We start from the raw sequence: 22,824 nt of genomic DNA on the forward strand, positions 1-22,824 counted from the left end.
GGACCACACAATATTGAAAGTGTTTGCCATACCGACTCTATGAACAAACAACTATGTGAGAACTCTCCCACACCTCACAAACTCTCAAACACCAGGCGCTGGATTAACCAGCTCTGATACCAAATGTAAGTATAATACCCACAACTAATTGGCCCTAGGATCACTCACTCATATAAATGACACTATCATATTTTTCATCTCTCAAACTCACTAACACTCATAATAATAAGGAGAGAATTTTTGAAACAAACACTAAGTATTTTGATTCATGGAGAGATAATTAACAACATACATATGAAACCTTTATATAGGCAAACCTTCATAATAAAATAGTAATTTTTATAACAACTAAGCACTAGTTGTAATGATTCAAGAAACAAGTAGAAATTTTACTAGTCAAGTTCCTTGTTCAATTTTGTTTCAAATTCTTAGTCATCAATCTTGAAGCTCCCAATTCATGATTTATCATTCTTCTAGTATGGAGGTGATGAGTATAACTTGTTCATGATTCTTCCAACTTGATTTGTAGCCTTCAATTTTGATTAGGAGATAAAGTTTGACTTGTGATTCTTCTAGCTTCTAGTTTCATCACTTATAATTCTTGTAACTTCTAATTTCATGATAGTTCTAGTATGGTGTAGTTGTACTATTCTCTTGAATATTCTTGATTTAATTATCTAACAATGCCTATTCATACCCATATAGTAACATGTTATGTACACCATGTGTTTGTTTATTTGTGCCACTGAATTAGGATTGATCTGGAAGGAACAATGATCAGAGTTTTTGACATTAACAAAATACTGTTATCCAAATGGGTGTTGTTTGCTAAATTTTACTGTACAATTGAACCAGTTCAGGAGATTACAGATGCAACTAGAATGGTATGCAAGACTATGATGTCTTGTCCTCCAGTGGCACTTGACACTGCTCTTAATCAAACTGGTCTTTAGAGTTTCACCAGATTTGGTCCAGAGTGTCCTCCAGAGTTTTGGGAATGTCGGTATGTTGGCGTTTCGGTTCTTCGAGTAGGCCGAGAAGCAGCGAAATTACTCACACGACATCAAGGCATATCACTCAATGATTGAGTCTTTGGCCAAAATAAGGCAATACCAGATCATGTGGGATCTTGTCAATGCTATGAGGCAAAAGGGGATGATATCTCATAATCAAACGACAGTCAACACGCCAATTTCAATGCATGATATCTCTTATTTTGAGTACCAATGGATCAATAAACCCAAAACCATCTTAGTGATTAGTAAATAAGACTACTCTTATTTACTCTTTTTCTATTGAAATTGGAATTAATGCCCCTCATTTAAACTTTTTTTAACGAGTTAATAGTCAAAATCGTTCTCGAAAGATATCTCAATCTCCATTTTAGTCTCCGAAAAATAAAATTAATCAAATTAGTCCCCGAAAGATAATCGCGTTGATGGAGTTCGTCCTTTCGTCATCTCAGTTGATGACGTGGCTAACGTTTGCTGACGTTGAACATTAATTGACAGCGTAACGCACTCTAAAACGACATAATTTTGTTCTTTTTGCCTCCAAAGGTTGAAACGATGCCGTTTGATGTCCAGGATGGGGTATTAAGCCGCATTTTTCCCCATCACCACCTATCATAACAGTCATCCCTCTGTTTCGCTCCAAAAATCTCTTTCTTTTTTCTTTCTTTTTCAGTGTGAAATGCTTGTGTCTGAGGCAGTGCATTGCGGTGGTGCTGCGAGATCTTGTGGGGTTCAAAATCCTTAATTTGGAGCTCTTCCGGCGACCTTTTTGCGAGATGGGTACATGTCAGGTAACCAGAGGCGGTGGCGGTGGCGTATGTTCTAATAATGGTAGCAGCGGTGGTTACTGTGACATCAGCTACTATAGCTGTATTTTCTCTTTGGGTTTCATTTTCTTCTTTGGGTGCTTTGTTTTCTTCGAATCGATTGCAACTCTTTAAGGGTGGCTCGCTTTCTCACCCGCTGTTTATGCGGGTTTTTCCACCGTGGGTTGTCAATAGGACAAAGGGTTCTTAATCAATTGGGATTTTATTTGTGAAATTTATTGTGGTTTTTGTCACATGCAAACCTATGTTAGTTTCTAATTTGAAGTTGGTAGTTTTGTTTTGTTCTGTTGTGATTTTAGTTTCATTATTTTCATTAGAGAAATTAATTTAAATTTTGAATGGGGAGATTTGGTTTAATGTAGATTATTTTTTGTTCCATGAAAGTAGATGAATGATGGTGTTTGAGCACAACAAAAACAGAAAAAGGAGAAGGTGATTGGGTCACGAAACCCAGCTCCTTGTTCAGCCTTCTTCCTCAATGCGTGAGTGAAAAAAGGAGAAGGCGATTGAGAGAGCGATGGAGCAATGAAAATTATGTGCAGGGGTGGCTTCGACCAGCGACAGCGGAAGTGACGACACCACTGTGCAACGACAGTGAGGCTTCTTTATCAGCTGGAGGTACGAGAAGAAGAACGAATGAGAACGCTTGTTTTTTGGGATGAAGAATGCAACACGACACCGTTTACTATGTTGCACTGTCAATTCACATTCCAGGTTAACGGTAGTATTAAGAAATTAACGAAGGAAAGAATGTGATTAAAAAAAATTATTTAGGGATGAATTTGATTAATTTCATTTTTCAGGAACTAAAATGGAGATCGAAATATTTTTTTAGGACGATTTTAACTATTAACTCTTTTTTTAACGGATATAATCTTAATAAGGAGAATAATAACAACAACGATAATAATAAATGTTTTACTATAGGATACTTATTAAAAATATAAAAAAATATAATGTCATCTTTTCCTTTTAAGTATATAGTAGTTAGGGTGCTTTTATGTACTTAATCTAATTAAGTGTATATTTTTTAAATTTGTATTAGTGTAGTATTCTTTTTAGCTGACACACAGAAGCTATTGTAAAGTTAAAGAATAAAAACTGAGTTAGTTGAAAGTTAGTTATAGATTTGTCAGTGTCGTATAAGAGGTGTTAATTATGATTGATTATGTTCGATTGAAATTGTAACTACCCTGCTTATATATAGTTGTGTATGTAACAGAAAGCATTGATCAGTGAGATTAGTTTCGTTTCTATGACAAGCACAAACTTTTTTTTTTTCTTTTTTTCATTTCATTTATCTTCGGCTAAGTTCTGATGTCTGCTTTATGGCTGTATTTGTTTATGAGAATAGAATATGACAAAACATAAAAAATAAAATATAAAAAAATAGAGACATAAATAGTGATAAACTAAAATAAATTATAAAAATTTAATTTATTTTTATTTTTTTTCATTCAAAAAATTTGAGATAAAAAATATAATAATAAAAAAAGTATAATTATGAAAAATTAACAAGAATAATAAAAAAAAATAAAAAATAAATCGTGTCCTTGTTATGTTTCCGTGTCATTTCGGTCAGGATAGACATAAAATATACTATTTTAGTATCTCTAAACACATTATCTCTATCCATATCTCCTTTGTCAAATATGATTTTATGTCTCTATGGATCTCAGTGTCCTTTCTATGTAAATAAATGCAGCCTATGGTATCAAAACCTTAAGCTTCCAATGGCTCAGTGTGTGTTTGGATTAGAGTTTACAAACAAGAGTTTGTATAAAATTAAGAGGAATGCTAGGGGCCAGCAATTTTAATATTTTGTAACCATCAATTGGCCATCAATAGTATTTTTAATGGTGTGAGATTACATCTAATGGTGGAGAATCACTCATTTTTGTTTTGATGGTTAAGTACTGGCCAGAAAATACAAAGTTGCTGCCCCCTAGACTTTTCCTAAAATTAATTTTACAAACTTGAATTTGATAAAAAGTGAGTTGGTGTTAATGTGATTTATGTTTGGTAATTTTGTATTAAAATGAATTACATCATTCAAAATTACATTTAAACAAAAATTACTAAAGAAGACATAAATTTATATCTTTCAAAATTATATTATTTTAACACTCTTTGACTATAATTTCTTTTGAAAAGAATTTAAATTTATGTGTTGAAATTTAGTACTCTTTTAATTATAATTTGTTAGTATTCTTCTTTAGTACTCTTTTTAATTTTTTGTATTTAATTATATCTTTCTAATGAAATTTATATTATAAAAATTAACCATAATAAATAAAATATATCTAATTTAAGAACATATAATAAAAGATATACAAAGTCAAATAAAAAAATAAAATTCTATAAAAAAATACGTATTAATAAAAATAATTAAAAAAATTTATATGAACAATGAATACTAAAACTTCTATTAAAAAATATAATAATATACCTAAATAAACATAAAAAAATTCTAAATAAAAATATTCATACTATTAAAAAATAAATAAATAAAAATTTGAAAAAAATTAAAACTTAACAAAGAGTATTAATAATAATATTAAAAAAATATTTATTTGTAAAGCATAGCGATAAAAAAAATTCAAAAACTCTTATGATTGTTTTTGGTATCTTTTATTGTAGATGAGATTGAATAACAAAATTGATAGAATGTCAATTAATTTTTTAATTTATCAAGTGAAAGCAAAAGTTACCATTTGAATTTGTTACTTCTGATGAAAGAAAATTCAAATCCAGAATTATGTTAGTGTTTAGAGTAAAAAAGTTAGCCAAACAAAAATTACAGCAATCAAGAAAATTGAACATACTTCTTGTACTTCTAAGTGTTTACCAAACACACCCTCAACTGTTCGCATCCATTTCACTTTCAATAAAATTAGATTATGAAAATTTTTTGGGGTGGAAATAAAAATTAAGGATTAATTACTAATATGTAATTATTTTTTGTTTTTTCACATAATCTCCGAATTTAACAAGTTAAAGATTAATCAATTACATACTATAATTTTATTTAAAAATTTATTATTAAATAAATTATTTGTATATATAAAACAGAATTTAAACTTCTAAAACTTGTTTAAGCATACCGATAAACTTCTACCCCTCGTCTCCTCGCTGCTGTTCTGGTAAGCTTTGAACCACCGTCCGCCGCTGCGGCCGCCGTCGCTACCCCACCGGTGCTCCACACTCCCCACGGACCCGTCCACCTCATGCACTTCTCAGCCATGCTCCGCATAACATGCCTATTCATACCCATATAGTAACATGTTATGTACACCATGTGTTTGTTTATTTGTGCCACTGAATTAGGATTGATCTGGAAGGAACAATGATAAGAGTTTTTGACATTAACAAAATACTGTTATCCAAATGGGTGTTGTTTGCTAAATTTTACTGTACAATTGAACCAGTTCAGGAGATTACAGATGCAACTAGAATGGTATGCAAGACTATGATGTCTTGTCCTCCAGTGGCACTTGACACTGCTCTTAATCAAACTGGTCTTTAGAGGCTTTTTATACGTTTATTGTCATGGAAAAATATGACATGGCTCCAAATCTTGCTGCATTTAACGGTTTCCCAAGTGCATTGTTCAAGTCCAAGAATGTGAGGAAGGCTTAGAAGATCTTTGATTCTATGAAGGATCGCTTTGTTCCGGACTCAAAAACTTATAGCATATTGCTTGATGGATGGGGAAGGGCTCCGAATCTTCCGAAAGCAAGAGATGTTTTTAGAGAGATGGTTCATATGGGATGCGATCCAGATATTGTCACATATGGAATAATGGTTGACATTCTTTGCAAAGCCGGAAGAGTTGATGAAGCTGTAGAGGTAGTAAAGGAAATGGATGCTAACAATTGCAGCGCAACATCTTTTATTTATAGTGTCCTGGTCCACACATATGGGGTGGAAAATCAGATTGATGAAGCTATCAACACATTCATAGAGATGGAAAGCAAGGGACTCAAGCCAGATGTTGTGGTTTATAATGCATTAATTGGTGCTTTCTGTAAAGCAAACAAATTCAAAAATGTTCATCGAGTTTTGCAAGAGATGGAATCCAATGGTGTTGATCCTAATTCAAGGACCTGCAATGTTATCATAAGCGGTTTGATAAGCCAGGGAGAGACTGATAGAGCTTTTAGGGTCTTCCGCCGGGTGGTTAAGTCTTGCGAACCGGATGCAGATACCTATACAATGTTGATAAAAATGTTCTCTGAGAGAAATGAACTAGAGATAGCTATGAAATATGGAAGTATATGAAGTCAAAACAGTTTGTCCCAAGTTTGCACACTTATTCAGTCCTCATCAATGGGTTGTGCCAAAAGGGAAATGCTATGAAAGCTTGTGTTTTGATGGAAGAGATGATAGAGAATGGAACTCCACAAGGTTCAACATTTGTCAAGTTAAGACAATTGCTTATAAAGGAAGGACGAGAGGATATGCTCAAATTTCTTCATGAGAAAGTTGATCTTCTTGTCAAGGAGCCTTTATTTGATTAGGCTTTAGCTAATCTCACATACTTTACGTTGTAGTTAGTCCTATTTCAACTATAGAAAGCAGGTTCAGCAATGTCTTCCTTATTCTCAATTAATGTACCTTATAAAGTTATAACTATCATTGCCGATGAATTAGTCAGGGGCTATGCTCAAATATGGAGGCTTGAATATGGTTTGAGATGATAAATATGGCTTAAATAAAGAGGGATAAAAGGTAAATATGCCTTCTTGATTTTTATTTCCAGCAATATCGTTACTAAGAATACAATTTCTAGGAATGTTTTTGTCATATATGAATTATTCTCAAAGTTTTGAAAATCGAATTAGCCATTAATTTTTAATCGATTTTTCAATAAAAACCAAATTGATTCGGTCGATAACTAATTATTTGATATTTTTCGTAACTGATTTTTTTTGTTTGAATTAAAATATCAAATAATTTTTTTGTAGACATGATCGTCGTTTGATTCATGTAGCCAACCAAACCTAATAGAATAAGACTCTGTTGTTGTTGTAAAATATCAAGTGAATATATATATATATATATATATATATTCTGTAATGGTTTTAAGTTTTCTAACTATGTATTTATAATTAAGTGAATTAACCTTGAGTTAGTAACTAAAAATATTCAAAATATTTGTTATCATATTACGTATCTCTAACATTTAAGTTATTAGGTAAAAGTGCATAAATAATTATATATTTAATAGTTTATGTAAAAAATCTTTTTATTCAGACTGAATTTGCTTCACTACTTCTGTATTTGCTCTAAGGCTTAAATAGTTTCAACACCCCCCCCCCTCTTTCTTCGTTATTATTTTTTTTCATGGTTGGGGTTTAATGGATTTCCAAAGTACATTAGATATATAGATTGTGTGATATATCTTTTCATTCTTCATGCCTTTTCAAACATGCTATGGCAGAGACATTAGATTCCTTAATTTGACTAGAAAACATTTAGAATTAAGGTTTCCCAATTTCAACGGATATATAATAATTATACAAGATGACAAAACCATAATATTTTCCATATAGGAGGATCACGTGCTTAGCATACATATATATATATGATAGCCTAGTAGGTCATGTGCTGCTTCTTTTTTCCTTCCAATAATCTCTGAATTGCTAATTATTAAAAGAATGGTCATGTGCTTTTGATTTTCATCACATTAACGTTTCTAGGAGTGTCTGCGGATCGGATCGGATATCGGATATATCCGCATAATTAAACTTTTTTTTTTAATCATATTTCTATGTAAAAGATTTCGATAAAAATATTTTTTTTATACTTTTAAATTTATTTTTTCCTAAAATATTTTTAATCAAACTCTGATCTTTCTAAATAACAAAAAAAAAAAAATACAATATATGAATAATAATTACTAACTAAAACATACAAACAAGTAAATACAATACCAAATATATATATATATTTATTTATTTATTTATTTTTTAATTATTATAGTGCGGATCTGCGGATCCGCGGATGTAGAACAAATATCCGCGATTTTCAGATCAGATGCGGATATTTACCGCAGATCTGCGAATACGATATGATCCATAGACACCCCTAAATGTTCCTTTCTTACAATGAAAATTTGGAATATACAGAGATCTATTAGTAATTAATAATTTATACTATAACATATAGTAATCACAAAGTAAATGTATCTAAACGTAATGTTATATATATATGGGATAATACATCTACTTAGTTATACAACTTTAGTCTAAAATATTTTACAGTGATAATACATAATATATATAAATAATTAAAAATTAAATTCATATATTTAAATCACCCCTATTTGACCATCTAATAAACCCTAAACCTAACAAAAATTAGCATGGAGTTATAGAGCCTTGCAACCCTTAGAAGCCTAGCATAGGTATTTACTACTGTTACTGTGCCAACATTTCTCCAATCCAATAATATCCATTTCCTTTTGAGCTTTGACCGTTGAACAACGAAAAATTAAAAACACTCCTTTTGGCACCTATATGTCTTCACCTTCCCTAATTTCAATTTGGCTTTCCTCCTCTATCTTTTTTATTTCTTTAGAAAAAAACTTTTATTTAACGAAATAGTCAAAGGACATTTATAAGTTATATGAAAAATATTAAATTTAAAATTAAAAAAATAAATACTTTTTATATTAAATTATAGCTTAAGAAAAATACAGAACATAAAAAATACTGTAACACAGAAAAATACTTTTTTTTGAATAAATCTAAAAGCTTTTCAAATATAAAAATAGAAAAAAAATCCTTAACTTTTTAATTCGAAGATACATAATTTTTTAACTAATTGAAAATACAAAAACATTCCGACGTTTTAAATATGGGACATTTAAGTCCTTTCATCGAAAATATATATATAAAGATAAATTGGCCTTTAAAAAAACTTAGATATCTCATATTTTAACAAGTAAGAAACGATTTTGTATTTTTAATTAGTCGGGACTTATTTATCTTTGAGATAAAAAGTTAGAAATCTATTTATAATATTTTCTTTACAAGAAGTTCTCCTAATTATATCTTTGTAAAATAACTAAAACACCCACGAAGAGAACCCATACACCACAAAAAGAAGAGAATAACCACGGATTATTTTATATGTAGATTTGGATATCATATCTGAACCTTTGAAAGAAAAAAAAAAAATAGGAACAACAACTAGAGAAAATGAAGAAGAAGGAGAGGAGAAAGGTGAGTGAAAAAAAAGAAAGAAAGAAAAAAGAAAGGAAGAGAAGATATTGAGATTAAAAGGAAGAGAGTAAAGAAGAGGAGTAGAGAAAAGTATGGCGGCCAAGACTCGGGCGACAACGATCCTCAGAAAAGCTTTGTGATTATTTCTCTTCACGGGAGATAGAGATTTGCCTTCATTTTCTTGGATAACTTAGTTAACAAAATAAAAAAGTCTCGACCTTTCTACTCTATCTTAACTTCTTCTTCGTAATAATAATAATAATAAAAAAAGTGTTTTGATAATAAGTGTTATTATTATTTTCTAATAAAAGATTTTTTCTTTGGTTTTACTAAACACTTATAAGAAATAGAGTGAAATTTCACCTCAAATCCCTGATAATTTCGTGAAATCTCTTTTCGTTCTTTAACGAAAGCATAAATCCATCGCGACCCCCTATCCATTACTTTCGTTAGACATTCTGGCGCTTCCGTCAAAGTCTCCATCAATAGAAGGAGTATAACCCCAACCTGACCCTTAATCATCACCAATATCTACCATCATTCTCTACATTCTCTCTTTCTCATCTCCATTATTTTTGGCCACCATCATCACCAACATTCACCACCATTCTCTGTTTTTGCTGCACCACTCTACTGCCATCATTCTTCTTCTTTTTTACCGAACCAAAACCACGAAGCCATATCTCTCCCTCTACTTCTCTGTTCACTAAGGGTGTACATTGTCCGACCCGGACCCGAATATTTTAGGGGCTAATTTGGTGTGATTTCACCGGATCTTAGGTCGGGTAAGGGTCTCAAAAATAGACAAGGTCATTATTTAGGGTCAGATCTGGGTCAAGGCGAACCCAACTTCATCTAACCCATGTACACCCTAAGGGAATTCAAAAAGGTATATATGTTTTAAATTAATTTCAATATTATGCTATATTAATTATAAGCTTATTGTTTTATTTTTAATCACACTTGTTCAATTAGAAAATAGATCAAAGAAGCATCAAATTAGAATTTATAGACAAATTCAAGTTCAAATATGGATAGCAACTTCTCGGTAACAAGTTTCTTCTTTATAAATAAGTTTCTTTATAAATTATTGTTAAAGTTTTAAAGGCCCGGTTTGGACCCGATATAATTGTGACCCGAAAATATTTAGGTTTCATTGGGTCTAGAGGCAAGTTACGGTCTAAAAAATAGACCTAGTGTATATTTAGGGCCGGGTCTGAGTTGGGACAAACCAAATTTCACCGGCCCATGTACATCCCTACTGTTTACCATCGACAATCTCGTGTCGCCACGGCTATCCTCTCTTCCTTTTTCTTCTCCTTATCCTCACAACCCCTCTTTCACTAGCTTGCCCCTATCTCTATTTGATTTCACACTAAATTCCAAATTTGCATTTCAAGTAGAGAATCTTACATCGAACAAATTAAAACATCGACGCACTCCCATAATTACTAAATCACTCTTTCACATAAAAATCGATACTTTAAGTAAATATCTATACTTAATCATCAAAATCTAGAAAAGGACAACTTGTGAAACCATATTCCCAATCAAATTCAAGTATTTAAACAGATAAAACTACTCAATTGAAAGAAGGTAGCAGTAGATTGATGCAAAGAAAAAGAAGAAGAAAAAGGAGGAGGAGGAGAATGAGGAAGATGATGTGACAGTGAGTTGGTATAGTGATAACAGAGAATGGTAGTGGATGTTGGTGATGATGGTGGCTAAAAATAATGTTGAGAAGAAAGGGAGAGGAGAGTTGGCTTGGTGGGGATAATTTATTCTGGCTCGCATAGAGAATAAGAGGAGAAAAGAAAAGAAGAAGAGGGGATAATTTATTCATTAAATTATTGACTTAAATGTTCACGTAGGCAAAATCTGTTAACTCTAGATGGAGACATTAATAGAAAAGACAAAATATCTCACGGAATTAATCGTTAGGGGTCGCGATGAGATTATACTTTTGTTAAGGAGCAGAAAAGAATTTCGTGAATTTGTTAGAGGCCGAAATGAGGTTTCACTCTAAAAATAAGAGTAAAAGCATTATATGAAAATATTAAATGTTTTAAAAATATTTTTTAAAAAACAAAGTTTCAATTTTTATATTTTTTAACTAGTGTCCTAATCAATACCAAAGAGTAATAATAAGTGGTATTTAGTGTTAACAGGATGACACAGATGCAGGCCTTTAATTATGTGAGCACTTTTGGGCAACAATCTTAATGGAGAGGCTATTATTTAACAAGCAGTGGATGCTGATAGTTTTCCACACATATGAAAACTCAAAAGCTACCACACAACTTTTTTGAGAGTATCCCTGTCTTGCTTAATTTAAGTATTTATGTATTTTAGAATCTCTTTATTTGTTTAAATTTCAGGGAATAATAATAATAATAATAATAATAATAATAATAATAATAAATAAATAAATAAATAATTAAATTCGTCTCAAAAAAATTATTCGTTTTTTGAATTTATCTTTAAATTTTTTTTAATCAAATTTGTCTTTAAAATATTTTAAATTAGTCATATTGGTCATTCTATCACTTTTTTTATTGACAATGTCAAAGTTTGCTGATATTACATGCTAAATGATACTATGTACACACATTTAATAGTCTTAATTGACTGCTAACATAATAAATTTATAAAATTAGATAAAAATAAAACCTAATTGAGAGGGACCTTAAGACACTAAAATCCCTTAATTTAAGGTTGATGTGATCTAATTTCATAAAGATATCGTATTAGTCACTAATTAGAACTAACAACTATGTGTTGTGGTGTCACTACTTAACGTGGCATATCAACACATTCTGTCTCTAAAATTTCAGTATTTCAGTATCTCCAAAAAATAGAGACACATAAGATTGAAATTTTTAGAGATAGAGACTAAAACTTTAATAATATTTTATACCTAAAATATCCCATTTCAATTAATTAATTATAACTTTATCTGTTATGCAAATTAAATTAGAACTTCATTCTTATTTCAATATCTGTCTTTCACTTTACACCAAACACAATACTAAGACTTATTTCAGTCTCTGTCAGTCTTTATCTTTCAATCTTAGTCTCTCAATCTCTGTCTCTCCTCCAAATACTACCTAAGAGATGGAGATTGAGAGACAGAGACTAAATTAAGTTTCTGTATTATATTTGATATAAAATATACAAGACTTAATTATATTTTAGTATCATATTTAGTTTAAGATAAATATGGATAATGAAGGATAAATTTAGAATTTAAAAACTTAAATGAAAATATTTAAAAAAATATTATTAAAATTTAAATCTCTATTTCTAAAAATTTCAATTCTTTATATTCTCACTTTTTGAAGATATTAAAAAGGATTGAAATTTTGTATCTAAAGACTAAAATTTTTAATTCTAATTTTTTGTCACCAAACACAATGCTCAGACTTAGTCTCCTAATCTCAAAAAACAAATACAACCTTCAAGTTTGGAAGGTCCAGATTTTGTATTTTTAAAAACAATACTCAATTTTAGTCTCATCATCTCAATTTTATCCATACTAATAAAGGTATAAAATATTTTTTTGTTAATATTTGTAAGAAATTTTGAAATTATTTTTAATTTTTAATTTATATCAATTTTATCGGTAATCTATGTATATTTAATTTTTATTCATTGCCTTCACTTGTTAATAACAGTTTAAAATCAAATATAATTTTAAAACATAAATAAAAAATCCAGAATATTATTACAAATTAAATTTTGGAATTGGGGATATTTTAAAATAATATTAACATGCATCATTAATAATTAATATAGATAAATTTAAGACTTATGTAAATGTTATTAGGACTTAAATTGATACAAATTAAATAATAAAAATATTTTTTTAAATTTCTTACAAATATTGAAACACACTTTATAAAGAAATTAGGGGCAGCATGGAGGAGGAATAATATAGGTTTTCTGAAATACTCCAATAGGCATTTTAATTTTGACTCCTCCTCGAAAGGAGAACAAATTAAAAATAAAAATAAAAAAAATATTGTGTTGCATCATAATAATTATTAGGTTAGGAGCACTAGCAAAGCAAGTGTTTATCTTTGCCCTCAAGTTATGCCAATGCCCAATAAGAGATAGGATAAAGATGGATCAACTCTGATCTACACACATGCATGTGCATCATCATGTAAAGTATAAACCTCTATTATTATTATTATTATTATTATTATTATTATTATTATTATTATTATATGGTAATTTATCATGAGCAATATTTATATAGAATAATATTACACATTAATATTTTTTATTAACTAAATCTAATTAAATTGGTCTAACATAATAAAAATTAGTTATAACTAATATTATTTTAAATTTTATTATTTAATTTTATTAAATTTAATTTATAAAAAAATTTAGATGTGTAGCATTACTCATTTAATTTATATATATGTATCTTCATTTTCTTTCTTTGTGTTTAGTAAAGATTTTAAGATAAAGAATATATGAAGATACTAATATTTATACAAGATGGAAAAAAAATATTGTCTCGATATCTACTTTTAAAAAAGGCTCTAGATAGATAAAAAAAATTAAATTTCATCATATAATAAAAACAATTTGTTTAATTTACTTTTAAAAGTATATTTATAATTTTAATTGCTCGTGTCTATTTTTTTTATGTTGAGAATCAAATCAAATTTATTAAACGGGATGCGAAAATTGCATTGGTTATTAGATTCTTTATTTTCTTATTTTATCTAACGGCACTGTTAGAAAAAATATTGTTAGTGGTTATTTATTTTACTTTTTACAACAATAAAAATAATCACTAATATATTTATTGATAAATTATTTTATGTTTTGTTGTTAAAAAAATTTAACATAATTATATAATAACTATCGATAAAAATCTTTTTAATGGTTGCAAAAAATATAACTATTATTATAATATATAATATACAACAATAATAAATATATAATTATCGTAAAAATATAAATTAAATAAATATATAATAATTATTATATTGTGTCACTAAAATTTATCAATGAAAGTAATTTTTATTGTAGTGTAGTGAGGAGAAATAAATGAATTTGATGTTGATAAAATGGGCTTTTTTTTTTTTATATGGAAGTAAAAGTGGTGATATATCTTAACATTGTAATTTTTGGTGTTTTTTAAAAATGTGGAAGATACACAAATCGGAGGGTCCGATTTCTATACTTCAAATTTTTTAATTTTTTTTAACATAAATTCTTCGGTCTGATTTCTGTTCTCTCACAAATCTTTCGGTCCGATTTCACAAATTTCTCAGTCTAATTTCTGTATCCTCACAAATCGGACAGTCCGATTTCTGTACTTTTCACAGATCGGACGGTCCGATTTTTGTTTATCTAATTAAACGGTTTCACATTTGAGAATAACACCCTATCAACCCACATTTTAAAAAAACACCGTTGCTACTCCAATATCAAAAATAAAATCTGGATAAAATGTTAGTATAGAGAAAACAAAATGTCAAAAACATATTATGTAATAAAGGAAAAAAAAAATTGGAGTGAGATATGTTAGAATTAAAGATGAGAATAAGACCCATGACCAAAGAAAAAAAATGAGAATAAGACAGAGAATCGATGAGGTAGAAATTTTAGAATTAGAAGTGATGAGTGTGTCACGTGCTGATGCATCTTTCTTCATGCAGGTGCAGCCCACTACACTACTTTGGCCTTTTTTTTAAACTTAAAAAATCAATTGTTTAAAAGGATATTAATTTTCTATACATACACTCAAACTCAAGTAATTTATTTTATAATTAATTAATATAATAAAAAATTGATTGCAACATATTATTAAATATTTAATACAATAATTTAATACTATTAAACGAATTATATTATTTATAGGGTGTAGCTTTGTTTTGAGTCACGGTCTACTCTAGTGTTTTCTGGGAGAGGGCATTTATGGAAACTTGACAAAAATTGGAATGTAGCTGAAGTGAGAAGGACATGGATGTCTTTTTATGCAAGAGGCTAGCTATTACCAGGTTCTACAACGTTTGTCATGTCTTCTTTTGTATTTTTTTTTTCAAAATCAAACCATGTTAAAAAAAATATATTTTTTTAATTTTTTTCATCTTTTAATGAAACTAGAGTGATAGAGTTTAAGTAGCTTGAATAGATAGCTATTAATCTTATATGGTAATATTTTTTGGTTCCATATTTAGATGGTAATATAATAAAAGAGAGATGCAAGTTGATAACCAATTTTTATTTTTTTATATATTATTTATTAATTCTATATTTTAATTTATATATATTAACTTGATTAACTTTGATAATTCAATATTTATTCTCTCTAAATAAATCTTGAATATTAAAAGAATATTGTTAAAAGAATTTTACTCTTTTTTTGAATGTGCCAATTTACAATTTCTATTTAATATACATTTCAAATAAGTATTAGTATTTTTATTATAAAAAAATTCTTGCTACTAGAATAGCCTTAATTTAAAACACCTAATAATCCAACAAAAATGAAAAGGGATTTCACTAAATTAATAAAATATTAATTATCTTCGAAATACGATTTTCCACAGGATCGGGACATATGATATAATCCTTATCCCATAAAATTTACAACAAAAATTATTGCCCTCATCTTATCCTTATTTTTGAATATTCCCACAATTACATTATTGATATTGAGGCATTGTTTGTTAGCAAAAATTAGAGCGACAAAAACAAAGAGACACATACATAAAAAGTATTGTCCTTATATTTGATTTGGTAGTAATAAGAAGTAGTGATAGATGTTTATTAATTAAGTAAACATGATTATTCTACAAAGGCAACTCAACTCGGATGGGTTGTCCACTTGTAAAAATATAATATTACTCTTGTGGTCTCCAAGTTTCATTATTTTTTGGATTTTGCTAGCAAATATATAAACAAGGATACATCCAAAAATATCATGATGGGAACCAAATTATTTGTACCCAAGTTAGATGTTTTAGTTTTAGAATGAAATCTCATCCCCATTTCCACAGGGGTGGATCTCCAGTACTTCAGGATGACAACGAGACAATGCATCATTTGCTTATCCCAATCACTCTTTCTAACCATTATAACGAGTGAGATCAAAGGGTCCGAGCAAAACTTAGCATTATAACATTGAGTCCTTTTTCCACTATGAGAAATTCCCGTGGATCTGATCCATGCCATTTTCTGATGAGCAGGATCCTCTTAAAGAGGCAAGCTCAGAGCATACTGTTATGGCACTGGATTGAGGAAGAAGGAAATATCACTGGCTAAGCTTTCAGAGAGAGAAAGAGAATTTAGAACATCTTGAGAGGTAGGAAAAGTGGATATATCACAATGTTTCTTGAGATCTGATTACAACTGGGGTGAGCACCTTCTTATATAGAGGCCTCTAGATAGAAGCGAAATCTAAACAAGCCTATCATACAATGCCACCTGGAGGATAAGGATAAGCCTTATCTTTTTTGGCATTTTCTAAGCATGTGACTGAGGTCACTTTATTCTAGCACACTCATAATTATACATAGTGGGAACAACAGTGTTCTAATAAAGAGACGGTTTGAAATAGTCTTCTGGTAGGGTCCCATCACCGTCTGAGAAGGATGAATCAGAAGCTAGATTGACAGCTCTGAAATCCGTATCTGGGTCTTGGAGGTAGAGAAATGGGTCTTCAGTGTTTTCTTCATTTGGATCTTGGGCATCTTGCAGATATGGGTCATATGGGTCTGATTTTGGGCCTTCAGCATCATCGGGTATTCCTGCATCAATTCTAGTTGGGCTTGGTGGTAAAGCACACACTCTTCCACCTGGATCTTCAGAATTCAGATCTTCTCCAGAATATCTGCTTGGAGCTTGTGTGGACGTACTGGGCTGGTCTGTTGGAGCATAAAAGGAGTATTGTCCAAACTGGTTGATTATCCCTGAAGTTATGAATCTGGACTGAAACTCTTGGAGAGTTATTGGTGGTACATCTGATTGAAATGGGAGTCCTTCAACTACATCTTTTTCTCCATATAGTCCAGGTTGCCAAAGTTGACAAAGGTATTTGGCCAAGGCATTTAGGACTGTTTTTTCATCTGTGGGCCATATGGTAGAATATCCAACAATATCGACCTTGTTCTTGGTATGTGTCTTCTCATTATGGGCTTTACATCCAGCAAAGTAATCTCTCTGTAGGGTGACAAAACAACAGAATTTCCGCTTTGTCCTGGAGGGTTTATCCCATAATTGGTGCTGCTCGATCATGTTATATAACATTCCTCTCCATGCCCCAAGTGGTGCATACATAGCAAATAACTTGACTAGATGAGACTGGGCTTGAGTACTGTTACACAGAATGTGATATACTGGGAAGAGTGGTATTATGATAGCACATGGATATAGGGAAGACAGAGCCCAGATATACCACATCATTTCCTCTGGTATAGGACCTTGGATTATTGGTATAGTGCAAAAAGGGGTATCCACATCAAAGTACTTCGGATTTGGATGTATTTGGGTTATGGTAAGGAGCTGGTGTAACCAGTAGAACAAAGTTTGCCTGGCTAGACAGACTATTTGAAACACTGTCTGGGGTCTTGCTTTGAAAGGAAAAGGGCCAATTTTTCTTCTGTATGGGTTATTGTGGGGTGGACAATCAGGAAATGGAATGGTGTATGAAGGGTTGTAGGTGCTCATGGTGTAAATGTAATGGATTGGTTTAGGAAGTGATTCTTCTGGTTTGGGGGGTGGTTCTTTGGTTGGCCTGGATAGGAAATCTGCAAGTGTGTTTTGATGTCCTTTGATGTGTCTTACCTCGAATTTATAGCGAGAGAACCAGTCCTTCCATCTTAGCAATTGAGAGTCTGGCAGGATTTTTTTCTTGATTTCTAGCATTGATGGGAAAGAGGTGTTATCCATTTCCACAGTGAAATGATAAGAACTGAGGTGGAAATTGAATTTTTCTATCCCTCTTTTGACAGCAAGAATCTCTTTGTAAGTGGCATGGTAATGTTTTTCAGATTCTTTGAACTGTCCACTAGCATGCGCGCAATAGTGTCTTGTCCCATCAATCTCTTCAAGTAGCACAGCTCCCCAGAATTCATCACTAGCATCTGTCTGCAATATTCTTTTTCCTGTGCTGGGAATCTTTAAAGGTGGGGGGTCTTGTGCTATCTTCTTCAGGGTTTTGACAGCTGTGGTTTGCTCAGGTCCCCATGGTGGAGGCTTCTTTTTTAGGAGTTTTGACAGCTGGCTAGTGTGTCTGGTCACATCTGGGATAAAGTCTCTGATGTAGTTGACGATTCCCAAGAATTGTTGGACTTGTTTGACTGTCAAGTTTTCATCAGGAAAATGGATTAATTCTTTGGCAAGGTGATCCCCTGGTTGGAAAAATCCATTTTCGAAAATCATTCCAAGGAATTCAATTTTTGTCTTAGCAATAGAGCTCTTTTTTGCTGATAGCATGATTCCATGGTCTTTGATGATCTGAGTGAATTGGGCCAGGAGTGCCTTGTGGGCTTCGCTGTCTTTTGAGAACAGTAAGATGTCATCAATGTAGATGAGTGTGGAGTGTAGTATGGGCTCAAAGATTTTGGTCATTGCTTTTTGGAAGAGAGAGGGGGCTACTTTGAGTCCAAATGGCATTACTGTCCATTGGTATTGGGCTTCAGGTATACAGAACGCTGTTTTATACCTATCTTCAGGATGGAGCCCAATTTGCCAAAATCCAGCTTTCAAGTCAAACTTGCTGAATATTTTTGTTCCACTTAATCTTTGTGTAATAACTGAGATTCGTGGTAGAGGAAACTTGTCGTCTTGTAAGAAGACATTAAGTGGCTTATAATTAATGACAAGCCTCTTTTTCCCTCTATTTTGCTCAGCTCTTTTTTCAACATAGAATGCTTGACATGCCCAGTTGGAGTTGGTTGGTTCAATGAGTCCTTGAACAAGAAGGGCTGCACATTCAGCTTTTGCCAACTTAAGATCTTCAGGGTTCATTCCTGAATGCGTGGCCTTTGTAGGGTTGATGTCTTCATTCTTTTTGAAGGGGAGTCGGACATAAAATTCTGGATTTTTCCATAAAGGAGCAGGGTGGTTGAATTGATCATGACTATCACAGCAGGCACTGAGGAGTAGCTGTTGGATTTCCTTATATTCTTCTGGAGCTTCTTGGATTTCGAGGATACTTTGTATCCCTGTAAAAGGCAAAAACTGCCCTTTGTAACTCAGACCAGTGGGTTTGATATGTAGCCCATGAGTTCGGAAGAAGGCATCGAATCCGAACAAAACATCTTTGTCAGGGAGGTAGCTTCCCAGCACTCTAAGCCAAGTGGTCTGACCTGCAAATATCTCCAGTCCAACTGGTTTTTTGGAGATGAGATTGATGGTGAAGACTTCACTGTTAGCTGCTGCGAATTTCTTGGAAAAAGGTGCCCACATTTCTTTTGGTAAGACATGTGGTTTTACGACAGTAGCACAAGATCCAGTGTCCATTAATGCAACGGCCTTTATTGGTTTATCATAGACAGATGTCTTGACTTTTAGATCAAAATGAGGTCTAGGAGTACCATCAATTTGTTTTACTCCTAAAGATCCGAGATACCCAAGTTCTTCTTCTGGCATACTCGTTCCTTTAGGAATTCTTGTGGTGATGGAAGCAATAGATGATATGGTAAAGATAGACCTTTTTGGTGGGAGGTCTTCTTCTGAACTATTCTCTTCTGAGTCAGAGTCCTGGAAAACATATTCAGTTTCATCATCTTTGCTTCTCTGTTCCTCAAGTACTGACTCTAGATCTTCCTCATCACCAATGGAGGCAGCATCCATTAAAGACTGGAGCATTTTTATTTCCTTCTTTGTCTTGTGAGGACATGACTTAGCAAAGTGTCCTTGTTTTCCACAAATGAAGCATTTGTTTGACTTGGTATGGGGTTTCCTCCTTTTGAAGTAACGATATTTTTGCTTGCTTCTTCTCCTTCTGAATGCTTTCTGATGAAATGTATTGGTTGATGATCGCCAATGCGTCTTTTTCTTTGGCTTGCATTCACACATACTTGACTCTTTGCACTTAATTTTCAGATGGGATTTGCTGCATGCTCCTTTGAGTTTGCCTGAGTTTTTGTTAAGCTGTTTGAACATTTGTTGTTGTTCACACAACTTGTCCAAGGCAGCTAGGGCTAACTGGTATATTTCTCCAATGGTTGTGGTAGCCACTTCTTTGCGAAGAGTCATCATCATTCGCTGTATTTCAAGCTGAAGCTCATCTGGCAAGGATGCTATAAAGACTTGCTTAAGTGGCGGATTATTATTTCCTCCAAGAGGATAATATTTAGCAGCCATCTTCTTGTAGTGTTTTTCCAAGTCTTTTCTGTTGAGTGAACAGCACTTCATTTCAAAGTATTCTTGAGAATTTCTTTTTTGGATAATTGCAATGTCTCCTAGAAATTCTTGATGTATTATCCCCAGAAACTGTGAAGAGGTACCATTGATGAGCTGGAGTCTTTCATACTCAGAAAGGTTAGTTGCCCATTCTCGGAGATTGCCAGTCATCCGATTTATGAAATCTGCAAGGACTTGTCTGCTTGTGAGATTTGGGTTGGCCATGTTGGTCTGAATCCACGCACTAAATTCATTCAACCTTTCTCTGTACCTTGCTGGTGGGACATCATCAAAAGTGAACCATTTGTTGGGAGTTTTAACTTCAATTGGGCTTATATAATCGTGATTTGCTGAAGTTTCTGGTTCATCCCTTTCAGAAGTTATCTCTTCCTCCTCTTCTTCTACAGGGTTGACCATGGCTATTGCTGAAAGATCTGCTTCATAGTCTCCTTCAGACTCCTCATCTTCTTGTTCACTGGTCTCAGTAGTCTCATCTTCTGATTCTCCAGTAATCTCTTCACTGGGTGATTGAGTATCCAGAGTAAGGGTATAAATTGATCGTCCTGGAGCAGGCGACCCTTCTTTGATGCCCTTATCTTTCATAGGGACATTGGAAGATGTCTCATCTCTAAAAAAGTTTCCTGGCTTCCAAGGAGGATGAGGTCTAGATTGGAGGGATGGCTGAGGTTGTTGTGGCCTAGGCAAGGACGAATGATGCCGTCCTTGAGGAGAAATAGATCTTTTAGTGTTTGCTTGCCTGGCCAAATGGTAGGTGGATTTGAAGATGGAGTCATAATCTGGGGTTTCTGGTGGTGAATATGTGGAAGGGAATAAGACAGGTGAATATGAGGGGTATGGTTTGGCATACATGGATAATGGGTCTATGGACAGCGTCTGGGGTACAGTTGTTTTGCTTTTGTCCATCTCAATTTGTCGAAGTTGAGCCTTGACTTGATCCAATTCTCTGTTCTTCTTTTGGAATTCTGGGCCAAAGTAGCGATTGTCAATGTAGGCCTTGAGTTCTTGATCAAGTTGAAAAGCTTGTGCCGAAAGTCGATCTTTGAGTTCAGCCACTTGTTCTGCCATAGAACTTAATTGTACTGAGAGACCCTCAGTTTTCTCTACAAGAGTATCAAGAGTGTGATCTATTCGGAGCAGTACTTTATTTTGGCTGACTGCATTATCTGTATGCCAATTGAGCACTTCTTCTTGAGGAGTTGTTGCTTGATGTCCATGTGGAGTGATTCCTTGAGGTATCACATAAGGTCTCCTTGTGATTTTCTTTTCATCAGTTTGAGTCACTAAAGGTGGGAATTCTTCCTCATAAGATCTGAGGGTGGCGATACATGAGATTGCATCAACTGGCTGAAAAGGATAATCTGCAAAGCTTTTCCGAGACAGTTTCGTTTTCTTGAGCATTGGCTTCTTTCTGAGCATTGGAGCTGATTCAGCATCATCAGGAGGCCCAGGTCTTTTAAAAGAGCATGGGGCTTGTAACAACTTCTTCTTCTTTTTCTTGTTCCTTCGTCTTCTAGCATAATCTTCATCATCAGTGTCACTCCATTGATCAGCACAGTCACAGTCAGAATCACACATAGAGGGATCAACATCCCAAATGAAGTGGCCATTTACGTGAGAGACGTAAACAGGTTTTCCATTCCGATTTCTATCTAATATATTTTTAAAGAACCTTAGAGCAAAAACTCATATTTATCATGCATGATCTTATTTTTGGCGTTTTTTATTTTTATTATGGAGAAGGGATTGGGGTAAGATGGGGATATGGAGAGCGTGTGAGCTCTACCAACTTGTAAGATCAGTTAAAGACAAATTGGACTGTCCAAATTTTTCATAAATCGGACCCTACGAATTGTTTAAATTTGTTCAAAAAAATTTTATAATAATCAATTCGGACTCTTCGAATTACTTTTTCTATTACTAAAAAAAAAACAATATGAACAGTCCGATTTATACTGTCCAAAATTTAAAATTTTTCTCCTAAAAAATTGGACCGTCCAATTTGCCACTTATATTTTACTTTACAAACAATTCGCATGGTCCGAATTATTAACATCATAATTCACAAAAAGCTGTCCCATATTATGATGTAGCACTCCCATATCCCATAACGGAGCACTACACACTCATATGTTCCATAACAAAAAAAATCAACCTATTTTTAGAGATACACAAAACATAAAAAAAAATTGTCTTGAAATATAAAAATTTTAGTATTAATAATAATCAACGGTCTATAATAATTTTATTTTTTGAAGGGATGATCAGTCATGAGCGGTGTATATATGGTACTAAAAACAATAATATTATTTTATTAGTATGTCCGAGAGATATATACCATGTCTAGTCATAAGCTTCTTC

General features: G+C 32.3%; 1 pseudogene; it reads left to right on the forward strand.

The window, feature by feature from the left end:
- Positions 1-773: 773 nt before the first annotated feature.
- On the forward strand, positions 774-6,437 carry LOC107647733 (pentatricopeptide repeat-containing protein At1g77360, mitochondrial-like; annotated as a pseudogene).
- Positions 6,438-22,824: the final 16,387 nt, after the last annotated feature.

The sequence above is a fragment of the Arachis ipaensis genome, chromosome B6 (genome assembly GCF_059453495.1).
Source record: "Arachis ipaensis isolate K30076 ecotype BB chromosome B6, ASM5945349v1, whole genome shotgun sequence".
Classification (NCBI taxonomy): Eukaryota; Viridiplantae; Streptophyta; class Magnoliopsida; order Fabales; family Fabaceae; genus Arachis; species Arachis ipaensis.